The 15836-nt window shown below is 41.6% G+C and overlaps 1 protein-coding gene across 1 annotated transcript in view; it reads right to left on the bottom strand.

Annotated features, from left to right (window-relative positions):
• Positions 1-689: 689 nt before the first annotated feature.
• TOMM7 (translocase of outer mitochondrial membrane 7) overlaps positions 690-15836 on the bottom strand; it is a 29786-nt gene continuing 14639 nt past the window's right edge. Inside the window, exons 5-6 of the transcript XR_003118535.1 lie at positions 2915-2921; positions 690-699 (exon numbers count right to left, since the gene is read on the bottom strand). The gene's annotated coding sequence lies outside the window, so the exon portion shown is untranslated. The remainder of the gene's footprint in view (positions 700-2914; positions 2922-15836) is intronic.

The following is a 15836-nucleotide window of genomic DNA, read 5'->3' as shown; positions in this document are numbered from 1 at the left end:
AGGGAGGGAGGGAGGGAGGGAGGAAGGGAGGGAGGGAAGGAAGGAAGGAAATAAAAGAAAACAAAAGAATAAAAGAAAAGAAAAGAAAAGAAAAGAATGAATTTGTCTCCGACTTCCCATTCCAGCCATGACAGAGTAAGTGGTATTAGACTTAGCTTTCCTACCATAAACTGGCCAAAATAGAAAAAACAATTTTCAGGGATTGGACACCAGTTAAAACAGTTATGATGTTTGAAAGAAACCAAACGAAGTGAGCTTCACGTCCTCCCCTGCTTGAGAAGTTGAGTCCAAGTGGAAAGTTGCATTTGTATAGGGCAGAGGAAAGAGAAACCAGAATTTGTGCCTGTCACAGTGGCTGGGATTTGGAAGCCAGGTGCTGCAGAGCAGGGAATCACACAGAAGAGGACTTCAGAGATCAAACCCTGAAAGTTTACAGACATTCTTCTCAGGTCCTTGAGCCCAGACCATATGACCTGACTGTAGGGTAAGACACATAGGGTCCAGCAGAGAATAGCTGCTGCTAGGAAGCTGGAGAGCTAAACATATCTCAGAGGTCACACAGTGCTGGGAATGTAGTGGAGTTCTAATCCAGCCAGGGTAAAGAGATATTGGTGAATTCCCAGACTTCCAGATGACTCACAAAGTGAAAAAGGTCATGTCCTAAGAATATAAATTACCCTCTAAGAGTAAGGATTACACCTGAGGAGTAAGGTCAAAACTGAAGTAAATCCACCATAACAAAGCCTAAATCCAATTTTCATCAGAATCAAAATTATCTGTCAATAACTTAATTGCCAGCCAGAACAAAATTCAACATTCTTTGGAGGAAGTTAACATAATCCAGAGTTTCTATAAAATATCATTCATAATATCTAGCATGAAAAGTTTACCAGGCAAGAAATTGGTTAAAGTTACTAATAGCCAGCCAGGCACAGTGGCTCATACATGTAATCCCACTGCTTTGGGAGGCTGAGATGGAGCATTGCTTGGGGACAAGAGTTTCAGACCAGTCTGGGCAACATAGCAAGTCCCTACTTTTACAAAAAACAAAAATAAAAAAATTAGCTGGCATGGTGGCACACAGCTGTAGTCCCAGCTACCCAGGAGGCTGAGGCAGGAGGATCACTTGAGCTGGGAGTTCAAGGCTGCGGTGAGCTATGATTGTGCCACTGTACTCCAGCCTGGATCACAGAGCAAGACCCTATCTCTAAAAAAAAAAAAATTTTCTAATTTTATTTTTTTAAATGACTAGTAGCCAAGAGATGGAAGCAGGTAGAAATGATCCAGATATTGAAGTTAGCTAGAAAGACTTCAAAATAACTATAATTAATATGTTAAAGAGGAGTAAAGATTGACAATGAAAATGAAAAGATGAAGTATAAAATCAGAGAATTAGAATCTTTTTTAAGAGAATTAAGTAAACATTCAATACTTGTAAAATACCATATCAGAAATTAAGAATTGATCAGCTGGATTCACAGTACAAAAGAAAACAAGATTAATTAATCTGAAGACAGGTCAAAGGAATATATCCAAAATAAAACACAGAGAGAAAAAATAACAGTCACCTTAAATATATTATTTGGGAGATACTCCCCTTATTCACTTCTCTTTTTATTCTCCTTTCTCCCAGGCAACTTATTTTTTCTAATAAGAAAAAGTAGGTGGGAGTGGGATGTAAAATAATACTTGGCTATGGCCGGGCACGGTGGCTCATGCCTGTAATCCCAGCACTTTGGGAGGCCAAGGCGGGCAGATCACCTGAGGTCAGGAGTTCAAGACCAGCCTGACCAACATGGAGAAACTCCATCTCTACTAAAAATACAAAAAAATTAGCTGGGCATGGTGGCACATGCCTGTTATCCCAGCTACTTGGGAGGCTGAGGCAGGAGAATCACTTGAACATGGGAGGTGGAGGTTGTAGTGAGCTAAGATCACGCCATTGCACTCCAGCCTGGGCAACAAAACCGAAACTCTGTTTGAGGGAAAAAAAAAAAAAAACTTGGTTGGGCACAGTGGCTCACACCTGTAATCCTAATACTTTGGAAGGCCAAGGTGGGAGAATCCCTGGAGCCCAGGAATTCAAGACCAGCCTGGGCAACATAGGGAAACTCCATCTCTACAAAAAACACAAAAATTTAGTTGTGTGAAGTGGCATGTGCCTGTAATCCTAGTTACTCAGGAGGCTGAAATGAGAGGATCCCTTGAGCCTGGGCATTCTAGCCTGGGCAATAGAGTAAGACTCTGTCTTAAAAATAAAATAAAATAAAAATTTAAAACAAAATATACCAAGAGAAGCTTGGAAAAAAAATTTTCTCTAATCAAAGTCAAAAGACAAACTGGAAAAATACCGACCACTCATATCAGGTATAATTTCTGTAAAATATAAAAGGATCTACATGCTGGGTGTGGTGGCTCACACCTGTAATCCCAGAACTTTGGGAGGCTGAGGTGGGAGGATTGCCAGAGTCCAGCAGTTCAAGATCAGCCTGGGCAACATGGTAAGACCCTATTTCTATTATTTAAAAAATAAATAAATAAAAGGACGTATACATCAATATGAAAAAGGCCAACATGCCAACAGAAAATGCCATAAAGGAAATACAATGGTTCTCAAATATATGAAAAGATTATCTATCTCACTCAAAGAAAAATAGTAACTAAATCTATAAAACACCATATTTCATCAGTTTGGAATGACCATTAAGTTTGATAACACATGAGTCTGCAAAGGTATGGATAAAAGGGGCTCTCACTAGAGTTTTCAGAGATCTACACTCCCAAACATACATCACTCTGCCATTCCTAGAGTCTGCCCTTTCTCCTCCTGATCCAAGACAGCTATCACCCAGTCATTTCACATCCATTTCAAGAAACATATTTCCCTTTCAGGAAGACTTACCCGAAGTACCACACAACTGCTTACATCTCAATTATCAAATATTAGTCATAGAGCTATATCTAACAGCAAGCCTGGGAACCTTGTAGCTTGGTTGCCACATAACCAGCTAAAAGTGACACTCTGCAAGAGAGCAACAGAAATGGATTTAGCAATTAACACTCTCTGCCATGTCTACTTCTTTGATTGCCAAATATTGATACACACTTTCTCATATACAGAACATAATGAATCTCTCCTAGGGATACAATTCTCAAATTTCATCCAGATACTGCATCTAGGTCAAAGTTCAGGAACTCTGGGAAATGTGTACCTTCCATGTGGTACAAACAGCACCTCATGGTCCAGCAATCAAAAAACTTAAAAATGAGTTAACTGCCCCCAAATTACCCAACATACAAAGGTGGAGTACAAGCAAGATTAAAACATTGAGGCCAGGCACAGTGGCTCACGCCTGTAATCCCAGCATTTTGGGAGGCCGAGGCAGGTGGATCAGCTGAGGTCAGGAGTTCCAGACCAGCCTGACCAGCATGGAGAAACCTCGTCTCTACTAAAAATACAAAATTAGCTGAGTGCAGTGGCACATGCCTGTAATCCCAGCTACTCAGGAGGCTGAGGCAGGAGAATCACTTAAACCTGGGAGGCAGAGGCTGCAGTGAGCCGAGATCGAGCCTGGGCAACAAGAGCAAAACTCTGTCTCAGAAAAAAAAAAAAAAAGTAAAACATTGAAACTGCCCACCAGGAAAGGGGAGAAAGGAAAGCCTGCTATAGTCACTGATCTACAGCAATATTAAATCTTATAGGGCAGGAAGAGTGACTTCCTTCCCAGGCAGTATCTGGGGACTTCAGTTGTGCTCTCTGGGAAACTCCTTTGGAGGCTTCTACTTTTGCTCTCTGAGGTTGTTTCTTGTCCACTATCTTCTGTGGCCTCATCTTAAATAGGTATTAGGGAGTGCCAGGGAGCTGCTGACCTTCCATAGCTCACTCTTTATTAGTGGTTGTATTAGTCGGTTTTCTCACTGCTGATAAAGACATACCTGAGACTGGGCAATTTACAAAAGAAAGAGGTTTAACTGGACTTACAGTGAGACATGACTGGGGAGGCCTCATAATCATGGTGGAAGGCAAGAAGGAGCAAGTCATGTCTTACATGAATGGCAGAAGGCAGAAAGAGAACTTGTATAGGGAAACTCCCATTTTTAAAACCATCGATCTCATGAGACTCATTCACTATTATGAGAACAGCACATGATAGACCTGACCCCATAATTCAATCACCTCTCACCGGGTTCCTCCCACAACACATGGGAATTGTGGGAGTTACAATTCAAGATGAGATTTGGGTGGGGACAGAGCCAAACCATGTCATTCCACCCCTGGCCCATCACAAATCTCATGTCCTCACATTTGAAAACCAATCACGCTTTCCCAATAGTCCCCGAAAGTCTTAACTCATTTCAGCATTAACTCAAAAGTCCACAGTCCAAAGTCTCATCTGAAACAAGGCATGTCCCTTTCGCCTATGAGCCTGTAAAATCAAAAGCAAGTTAGTTACTTCCTAGATATAATAAGGGTACAGGCATTGGGTAAATACAGTCATTCCAAGTGGGAGAGATTGGCTGAAAAAAAGGGGCTACAGGCCCCACACAAGTCTGAAATCCAGCAGGGCAGTCAAATCTTAAAGGTCCAAAATGATCTCCTTTGACTCCATGTCTCACATCCAGGTTATGCTGATGCAAGAGGTGGGTTCCCATGGTCTTGGGTAGCTCCGCCTCTGTGGCTTTGCAGGATACAGCCTCCCTCCCGACTGCTTTCATGTACTGGCATTGAGTGTCTGTGGCTTTTCCAGGTACGTGGTACAAGCTGCCAGTGGATCTATCATTCTGGGGTCTGGAGGATAGTGGCCCTCTTCTCACAGCCCCACTAGGTGGTGCCCCAGGAGGGACTCTGTGTGGGGGCTCCCACCCCACATTTCCCTTCTGCACTGCCCTAGCAGAGGTTCTCCATGAGGACCCCACCCATACAACAAACTTTTGCCTGGGCATCGAGGCATTTCCATAGATCTTCTGAAATCTAGGCAGAGGTTCTTAAACCTCAGTTCTTCACTTACGTGCGCTCACAGGATCAACGCCACATGAAAGCTGCCAAGGCTTGAGGCTTCCACCCTCTTAAGCCATGGCCTGAGCTCTATGTTGGCCCGTTTCAGCCATGGCTGGAGCAGATGGAATACAGGGCACCAAGTCCCTAGGCTGCACACAGCACGGGGACCTTGGGCCCAGCCCATGAAACCACTTTTTTCTCCTAGGCCTCTGGGCCTGTGATGGGAGGGGCTGCAGCAAAGGTCTCTGACATGCCCTGGAGACATTTTCCCCATTGTCTTGGTGATTAATATTTGGCTCCTCGTTGCTTATGCAAATTTCTGCAGCCAGCTTGAATTTGTTCTCAGAAAATGGGATTTTCTTTCTATTGCCTTGTCAGGCTACAAATTTTTTGAACTTTTATGCTGTTTCCCTTTTAAAACCGAATGCCTTTGACAGCACCCAAGTCACATCTTGAATGCTTTGCTGCTTAGAGATTTCTTCTGCCAGATACCCTAAATCATCTCTCTCAAGTTCAAAGTTCCACAAATCTCTAGGGCAGGGGCAAAATACCACCAGTCTCTTTGCTAAAACATAACAAGAGTCACCTGTGCTCTAGTTCCCAACAAGTTTCTCATTTCCCTCTGAGACCACCTCAGTCTGGACGTTATTGTCCATATCATTATCTGTGTTTTGGTCAAAGACATTCAACAAGTCTCTAGGAACTTCCAAACTTTCCCACATCTTCCTGTCTTCTTCTGAACCTTCCAAATTGTTCTAGCCTCTGCCTGTTACCCAGTTCCAGAGTCACTTCCACATTTTGGGGTATTTTTTCAGCAGTGCCCTACTCTACTGGTACCAATTTACTGTATATGTCTGTTTTCACGCTACTGATGAAGACATACCTGAGACTGGGCAATTTACAAAAGATAGAAGTTTAATTAGAATTACAGTTCCACATGGCTGGGGAAGCCTCACAATCATGGTGGAAGGCAAGGAGCAGCAAGTCATGTCTTACACAGATGGCAGCAGGCAAAAAGAGAGCTTGTGGGCCAGCACGGTGGCTCATGCCTGTAACTCCAGCACTTTGGGAGGCCAAAGTGGTTAGTAGTTTGAAATCAGCCTGGCCAACATGGTGAAACCCCATCTCTACTAAAAATACAAAAAATTAGCTGGGCATGATGATGCATGCCTGTAATCCCAGCTACTTGGAGGCTGAGACAGGAGAATCGCGTGAACTCGGGAGGTAGAGGTTGCAGTGAGCCAAGATGGTGCCACTGCACTCCAGCCTAGGCAACAGACTGAGACTCCATCTCAGAAAAAAAAAAGAGAGAGAGAGAGAGAACTTGTGTAGAGAATCTCCCGTTTTTAAAACTATCAGTTCTCATGAGACTCATTCACTATCATGAGAAGAGTGAATAAAAGAGCCACCTCCATAATTCAACCACCTCCCACTGAGTTCCTCCCATGACACATGGGAATTGTGGGAGTTACAATTAAAGATGGGATTTGGGTGGGGACACAGACAAACCATATTAATGGTGCAAGTCTAAGTTTTCTTGAGAAGAAAAGTGTTTTTTCTCACCCTGTTTCCATGCCCCTTTCCTTATTTTCTCATCTGGGCTATCCTTGAGGCAGGAGGAAAAAGAAGAGAAAGTGCTGCTGCGTACTTTTTTTTAACTCAGTTTTGAGTAAAACTCCAAGATTATTATTCACCTTTTAATATCCTTATAACTTTGCTTCTGACAGAAAAGGAGAGCATCAGCTAAAATTTCCCATATTAGTTTATCTATGTCAACATCAATATTTTTAATATTTAATTTAAAAATCCCCCTGGACTGTTCAGCAGAGAAAAACCAAAATCACACATTTATTGAGCATCTACCATGTATGGTACACTAAGGATACGAGGTTCAAGAAGATCCTGGTCCCTATCTTGGTGTGGTGGTTACAGGATATACTCAATTGGCAACACTCAACAAATTGCATATGCATTTAAGATCTGTTCGTTGTGGCTGAGTACGGTGGCTCATGCCTATAATCTTAGCACTTTGGGAGGCTAAAGTGGGTGGATCACCTGAGGTCAGGAGTTTGAGACCAGCCTGAGCAACATGGTGAAACCCTGTCTCTACTAAAAATACAAAAATTAGCTGGGCGTGGTGGTGGACACCTGTAATCCCAGCTACTCAGGAGGCTGAGGCAAGAGAAACACTTGAACCCAGGAGGTGGAGGTTCCAGTGAGCTGAGATCACTCCATTGCACTCCAGCCGGGATGACAGAGCGAGACTCCGTCTCAAAAAACAAAAAAAAGATCTGTTCATTGTTTTGCATGTAATAGACACAATAAAAATGTAGGCTATTTAAGGAAAGATCAGAAAAATAAATGTTTAGTGTTTACTATTGTTAACACATTAATTTCAAAGAAGTTAAATTTACGGCCAGGCACAGTGGCTCACACCAGTAATCCCAAAATGTTGGGAGGCTGAGGCGGGTAGATCACTTAGTTCAGGAGTTCAAGACCAGCCTGGGCAACATGGTGAAACTCGGTCTCTACAAAAAATACAAAAAATTAGCTAGGCATGGTAGCATACCCGGGATGCTTAGGTGGACAGATCACCTGAGCCCAGGAGGTCGAGGCTGCACTGAGCCATGTTCATGCCACCGCACTCCAGCCTGGGTGACAGAGTAAGACCCTGTCTCAGAAAAGAGAGAGAAAGAAGTTAAATTTATGATACAAATTTGACTATTCTATGTGTATAATGTAAGGCACTGACTATTGGGTAAGGTACATGGGCCCTCTCTATGGAACTTGAAATTTAGTTTTTGTAATTGTCTGTATACCATTTCATCCATTGTATAATTTTTTTTTTTTTTTTTTTTTTTGAGCCGGAGTCTTGCTCTGTCACCCAGGCTGGAGTGCAGGTAATCTCGGTTCACTGCAACCTCTGCCTGCCACGTTCCAGCAATTCTTCTGCCTCAGCCTCCTGAGTAGCTGGGATTAAAGGTGACTGCCACCACACACAGCTAATTTTTGTAATTTTTAGAGACAGGGTTTCACCATGTTGGCCAGGCTGGTCTCAAACTCCTGGGCTCAAGTGATCCACCCGTCTTGCACTCCTAAAGTGCTGGGATTACAGGCCCAAGCCACTGCACCCAGCCTTCATCCATTGTATAAATTATTTTGAAAAGTAGCGCATACCAGTAATAGGACCATAAGCATCTGGTTAGCAGACTGGGTCCAAATCCGTTTTTCCTATGCTTTGGAGAAAATTACCCATGGCTGTTTCATTTGCAAAACAGAGATAATGCCCAAGGTTGTTGTGGGGACTAAATGAATAAACTGCCAAGTCACAGTAAACATTCTCTCTCCCATGTCACCTCCTCCCAGCATCCTCTGATGTCAAGTCCTTGGCCAGGACTACAATTACCCATTATGACTAACATAGTGAAAAATATTAGCCCTTTATGATTCACATTATGCCAGTATCCAGTTCACAAAGCATTTTATACTTAATATGTATAATTCTATAATCCATTCGTTCATTTTCATTGAACACCTACCATGTTCCAGGACCTGTGCTAGGCTCCAAAATTACAGCAGAAGACACTGTCCTGTATTTATGGTGCTTACATTCTACAGGCAGGAGACAAGAAATATATATGTATGTATATATACATATACACACATACACATATGTTAAATTATAACTTTACATGTATATATCAGGTGGGTAAAACTTCTTTGAAGAAAAAGTGAGATTAAAGGAGAGAATGATGGGGAGGCAATGATAGAGACAGGAGACAGTCAAGGGTCCCCGGCAAAACCGCACCTTCAAATCTAAAACAGCCTGAAGGCTGAGGGACCGGACTGCTGGTCCCAGATGAAACCCACGACCCTGAGGGAGAACCGCCCCTGTTTGCCTGCCCTTTCCTGACTGGTTCTTTCGGAATAATGCCTACATGCATGCTGGGAAAATGGGGAGGGGCCATGGGAAGTTCATGCCTTATGCCAGGGGAGGAGGCTGGTCTTTTCAGCTTCTGTGTGTGGTGGCCTAGTATTCAACCTGGGAGGTAGGGGCCTATTAGCAGAATGCCCTGTCACTTTGCTGAGGTATTTTTTTTTTCTTTTTTCCTTTTCGCCAATGAATCCAGCCCTCCTCTCCCTTCAATGTGTTCATGTGCCTAATTTCTCCTGGTCGTGACACAAAAACCTGGATTTAGCTAAACTAAGGAGCAAAACTTCTGCATCATTCTGGTGGCCCATCTGGGGATCAAGGAAGGGTGAGTAAGATGTGAACAAAAAAATATTTTTCCCTTTCGCTTCTAAGCCTTTTCATTCTAGGACTTCTGAGGGTAGAGGAAACTGCATTCCCCCCGCCCCTCAATAGCCATAGGTATGCATGAGATGGATGGGCAAATGGCAGCTCCCCAGCACCCTTCTCCTCCCCGCTGGGGCTGAGGCGCATGGCCCAAGGGTGCCAGGAGACAGGCTGGGGCTGAGGCACATGGCCCAAGGGTGCCAGGAGGCAGACTGGCCAGCATTCACCATCACACATCCACAGTGTCTTCCCCTCCCCTGACCAGGGGGTCTAGCTCTGTCAGACAGCAATTAAGTTAGTCTCCCTGTTGGAGGAACCTATTTGCATAAGAGGTTCTTCTCCATACTTCTTTTTTCTTTTCTCCACCCTGTCAGCAGTTAACACAGCCCTGCATTTAAGCTGTTTTTTTTTTCTTTTCTCCACGAGGTCAGGAGTTAACTTTAATGCAAGAGGCTTTTCTTCTTTTTAGAAGACATTTTACTAGGCCAAGCCCCTAACTTAACAGTTTATATTATCTGTAAAGTTTTAATTATGAAAAAGGATTTGTGAGGTTGGTCTTAAGCTGTATCCAATCTGGTGTGCTTTGCATGTCTTTCTATATGATCAGTAGCAAACTTTGCTGCAGGCCTCCATCTTGTTTTACATCCTTGCAAGTGTGACCTATAGCCACCTGGCATTGCTTTGTTTTAGCTTTTGCCATTTTACAGTGGTGGCCCAGGTTCAATCCTGGCTGAGGGAATGAGTCTTTTCTAGTTTTATATCTGCATTACCTTTATCATTTGTTGATTCTCTTTCTCTCCATGAATCACCTTGGATTTTCCTTTCTCTGAGCACCTGGGAGGTCACCGTTAGTAAAGTTTGAAAGCCAGAAATATTGGCCACTTGGCCCAGCTAAAATTGGGTAACAAGGGATTTAAAAGGATTTTCTTAAAGAGTACTCAGCTTAATTAAAAGTGGATATCCAAGTTATAGGTATATTAAAAAGGCCTTTATATTTTTCTCTTCTTGGTTCTTGTTTTGCTGGAAAGGGGTTTTAGGGTTTTATCTCAGCCAACTGAATTATTTCTATTTTGCCTTGCCACTCTTAATACACACGAAGAGAGAGACCTCTGTTTTCCTCATGGATCCCTCTCAAAATCTGTTTTTGCCTTCTAGCTGTACCTGTTTATTAGATCCTAAAAACTGCATGTTTTCCTAGCCTTGCTCTTGAAGGGCTCCACCCAGAGGCAAATAATCCAATTAGGAGGTTGCAAATGAAAAGTCTTATGGGCACTGGATTTTCTTTGCCTGTCTGTGTAGTTATATATGTTATGTGTGATGTCTATTAAAAAGAGCTCTAATTAATTGACTGAAAGAAGGATTAGTGCTTGGATCAAATATTTTTTAAAGGGAAGATAAAAGCAGTGGTAACTTTTAGTTCACATGACTTTAGTCTGAGAAATAAAAATAGCCTTAAAGATTATTGGTAAAATGCAAATGCCACCAAAATGTAAATAGGTGGACAAAATTATTCAGATCAGATACTAGGTTTACAAAATGCTTTAAGGCTATAAACTGCTTTGTGGTTTTTGAGAACTGTTCGATTTGCCTGCTTCAAAACTGGTAAGGTCTGGGGACATGTGGAATTAACCACACCCTTAATTATGCCAGAAGTCAAAACTTGGCTGTACCTAGTACATAATTAAAACAACTTGCCAGGCGCGGTGGCTCACGCCTGTAATCCCAGCACTTTGGGAGGCCAAGATGGGCGGATCACGAGGTCAGGAGATCGAGACCATCCTGGCTAACACGGTGAAACCCCAACTCTACTAAGAATACAAAAAATTAGCTGGGCGTGGTGGCGGGCGCCTGTAGTCCCAGCTACTCAGGAGGTTCAGTCAGAAGCCCACTGCGGGGCTTGCAGTGAGCCGAGATCGTGCCACTGCACTCCAGCCTGGGCGACAGAGTAAGACTCTGTCTCAAAACAACAACAACAACAACAACAACTTACCAGGTTTTACATTAAAGTTAAAAAATGCTAGGAGTTACCATTGTAACATGTAATTGAGACTACTGGAAATAGATTTGTGAGAAATACATGTGAGTTGTATAAGAACAGTAAAATGTGTTTTTAATAAAAGATTATAGGAAGGTGTGGAAATGTAAAATTCTTGCCTAAGGTTAAATGATTGTTTTGAATTAGATAAAATAAAGCTAAAAGTTCAAACAAGTTGTGAAAGGAATGTAAAAATTAATCTTGCAAAAGAAATTCTGTGTGTGAACATATTGGCTAAATTCAAATATGGCTTTTCTGTAAATTAAACACTGAAATAAAAGCACAAGCTACTCAGCACCAATCTGCTCTTTAGCAAAATTTGTAAAAAGTTACAAAAGGTTTCTGCTTTCAAATTTCTTTCTTTTTTTTTTTCTTTTTGAGATGGAGTCTCACTTTGTCACTCAGGCTGGAGTACAGTGGCACAATCTCAGCTCACTGCAGCCTCTGCCTCCTGCGTTCAAGCGATTCTCCCGCCTCAGCCTCCTGAGTAGCTGGGATTATAGGCACCCACCACCATGCCTGGCTAATTTTGTATTTTTAGTAGAGACAGGGGTCTCATCATGTTGGCCAGGCTGGTCTTGATCTCCTGACCTCAAGGGATCCACCTGCCTTGGCCTCCCAAAATGCTGAAATTACAGGCTTCAGCCACCGTGCCCTCCCTGCTTTTACATTTCTGAGTCATCATTTTGGCAAAATAAATAAGTTATGGTAATCTGGAATTTTATTTCATAGCATCAAGTGTTTTAAACCTCTAACATTTAACAGGCTTCCCAAAATCAAACTTCTATTTCAAAATTGTCTTTCCTGACACCTGGCTTTTGGATGCTATAGAGGGCCCCTGGAACATCCAAAAGAGAGGTAAACAGAATTACCAGACATGTCTAGGTACACGGGATTGCCAAAATGTTGTTTAATCTTCTTTAGGTTAGTGAATATTGACATATTAATGTTGATATTATTAATATTATATTAATATATTAATGTTGATATTACTATTATATTAATGTTGATATTATTACTATTAATATATTAATGTTGACATGTTAATATATTAATGTTCATATTTTGGTAATATATTAATGATGATATATTAATATATTAATGTTGATATTACAATGTTAATATGTTAATGTTGATATTATGGTGTTATATATTAATGTTGATATTATTATGATAATATTACTGATATCAATATTATTGATATCAATATTGATTAATATTTATATTTATTAACATTAATTTTAATATTCACTAACCTGTATTGCCTATATTAATATAGGTAATTAACAGCTTCTTAATATTAAATACCTATATTAATATGGGTTTAGTGAATATTAATATATGTTCCAAAATTATATGGGATTTCTAAAATTCTAATGCCTGAGTATATGCTATCAATCACAATTAAGGTGGTTAAGTTATTGTAAACCACAGAAATAAACCAAATTTCTTTGTCAATCATGTTTCTGACTGTAACTACCCTGGACATTTCGTTACTTACAGACAATTGTTGTCTTGTTTTGATCTTCTTCAGAAGATGGTGTTTAATCAGCTATAGAACTTTAACAGGTGCTCTCAAATGCAGGTTTCTGATACCTTTGAAGATTGTGACACTGGAATAAAGGAAAAACATACAGGACTCATGAAGAGCTAACATGTTCATGAATATCAAGCAAAACAAGAATTAATGGAAAGGACTGAACTAATAGAAAACTGAAGTAATCCTTTTTACTTTTGCCTGGAACACTGCTGATTCTTGTTTTGTTTTTCAGACTCAAGGAAGCTTATTTTGAACTATTTACAGCCTTTAATAATTGAGTAAGGTAAACTCCTGTGAACAAAATTTGGAGCATATTTCTCTCTCTCTTTTTCTGCCTGGCTTCTCCAGAATTTGGAAACTAGTTGTGTGTATTCTTAACTTGAAATGGCAATATAGTTATTTACATCAGTGCAGTAAGAATCCATTTTCTTTTGCAACATGACACAATTGTAGAAACTGGTTGTCTTACCAAGGTTTTGACTGGAAGGGTGTGTTTCCCTTTAAGGAGTCAAGCTCAACTTGTAGAGCCAATAAAAGCGCCTTGGGAAAACTGGCCTCACACCTTGTCTACACAGTCCCTGTACAGAGTTCCTGACCTGTGATAAGTAAAGAATGTCACTTTCTGACAGGCCCAAGAGCTCCAACTTTATCTCAGGACCTTAAGAAGAGAGGATCACCCAACTTACAAGTATTGGATGGTACAAACTAATGGCTAGGCTCAGTTTTAGAAAGTCCTGAGATTTATTGTGGATCAGAGTTCCATCAAAGCCAATCTACAAAGCCTATGTAAAAATAATTATTCTTGCTGTACTTTATGCAAACAATCAAGCCAAATATAAGACTAGTCTATTCTGCAAACAACTCAGTCTTATCATGGTTTGTTTTTAACAGAAATGAGTATGGGAAAGACAGAAATTATTTTTCAAAACTTATCATACATTTGTCATTAAGTTCTAGATTCATTAGTTGTTTTTAAGTTTTTGCCTGCATTTTAGACTGACCCTGCTAATTCCTGTGAATCATCCAGCGATCTCCAACTATAGCTCAGAAGGAACAAAATGGGATGGATAATGTAAAAATCTGGATCAATATTTTAATGCTGAGCAATTATCCTGCAGACCCTGCCAGGTGACAGGAATAAATAGGGTGCCCATCACTCGCAGGTTTCCTTTTGGAGAAAGACCAAGGGAGCTAACCAAAGACAAGCCACATGCAGCCAAGTCTTAGCAAGCATAACTACAGCCACCAGTTATCTGGGTATGTCACAATACATCCTTTTCTCTCCCTCGTTAGAGGAGGACTCAATTCCACAGCTTCACCTTAGTATTCAGCTTATGATAAGGAGTCCATGCAATGCCCCTAAGACACATTTTTGTCCCAAACTTAATTCCAAGCTTCAGGTCAATGTCCTAAGAAAGAGAACTGGATCTGAGGGATCCAGAGGCACACAACAAAAGTTAAAAGACACAATGCAGGTTAGCGTGACTGATTCCTGCCAATTAAGCCAAGCTTCCCATTTCATGGATAAAGTTCATGCTAGTATCCATGGCATAAATGACATCTAAGGAATTCAAAGGCTACTGACAGCACAGGAGATAGGGCATACATGGGTAAGAGTGAATATTCCCAGTCCCTAGGCCCCTCTGTTAACATAAGTAAAAGCCATTTTAGCACCCATGGGCAACACACTGTCACAGTCACCAGGACTCGGGGATACGAGATTGGAGGAAAGGAAGAGGAGAGGAACACCTCACTTTCTCTCCCTCATGTACCATGGGTATTTGCTAGGAAGAGAAGGGAACCTGGGATGCCTCGATCCCTCCTTTCTAAATAAGTAGCCATTCATCTTCAGTCTGTACCCCTTTCAAATGCATACTGAACCCCTGGGACTCCTTTGAAAGAAACACTTTTTTTCCTTTTTCCTCCTCTCTTCTTACTTCACAGATACGTAATTGTGTCACCGTACTATGGGATGCTTCCCTTAGATACATCCTCTAAACTGTGAAGAGTTAATTTACCAAACCTTAAACTGGTTGACTTAGGATTGGGCTTAGGGAAGGGAACCCAGAAGCCTCACATGCCAGCAAAAGGGTAAAGTTTTTTTGTTTGTTTGTCTTTTTAACCAGACAGATTTTGGCTTCCCTATCCCTATGCAAACTGATAAAAGGCCTCAGGATTTTTGAGCTGTCCTTACACTCCCCTTGTTTTGTTTTGATACATGTGTTCTAATAACCCAGTTTGTCTCTTCTTGCCTTCAGGACATCAAACTTCAAATGGTCATACAACCAGAGCCTCAGATAATGGCCCCTTTCGCCAGAGACCCTTAGATAGGCCTCTACAGGAGTTCTGACTGCTGTCTTCCCAAAACAGCGCCCCCTGCCAGAAGGAAGCAGTTAAGATTGATCTTTGTCCTCATCCTTATCCTTATCTAACGGCAATTAGATGTATTTCTTTAGAGAAGAGAATGATAGAGACAGGAGACAGGAGACAGTCCCTGGCAAACCCCACCGTCAAGCCTAAAACAGCCCGAAGTCTGAGGGACTGGACTGCTGGTCCCAGATGAAATCCTTGACCCTCAGGAAGAACTGCCCATTTGCCCGCCCTTTCCCAACTGACTCTTTCTGGATAATGCCCACATGTACACTGGGGGAACGGGGTGGAGCCACAGGAATTTCTCACCCTGTGCAGTGGGGAGGAGCCTGGTCTCTTCAGCCAATGTGTGTGGTGGCCTGCTATTCAATCTAGGAGGTGGTAGGGGGTTCCCTCTGTTAGCAGGACCCCCTCTCACTTTGCTGAGAGTTTTTTTTTCCTTTTTTCCTTCTCACCCAATAAATTCAGCTCTCCTCACCCTTTAATGTGTCTGTGTGCCTGATTTCTCCTGGTCATGATACAAGAACCTGGATTTAGCTAACTAAGGAGCAAAAATTCTGCATCCGCAACACAGGTTTAGGGTCTTCTATTTTAA

This window comes from Theropithecus gelada, chromosome 3 (assembly GCF_003255815.1).
Source record: "Theropithecus gelada isolate Dixy chromosome 3, Tgel_1.0, whole genome shotgun sequence".
In the NCBI taxonomy this organism is placed as follows: Eukaryota; Metazoa; Chordata; class Mammalia; order Primates; family Cercopithecidae; genus Theropithecus; species Theropithecus gelada.
Note: the sequence above shows the minus strand (reverse complement) of the source record. Positions and strands in the feature narration are given on the sequence as shown.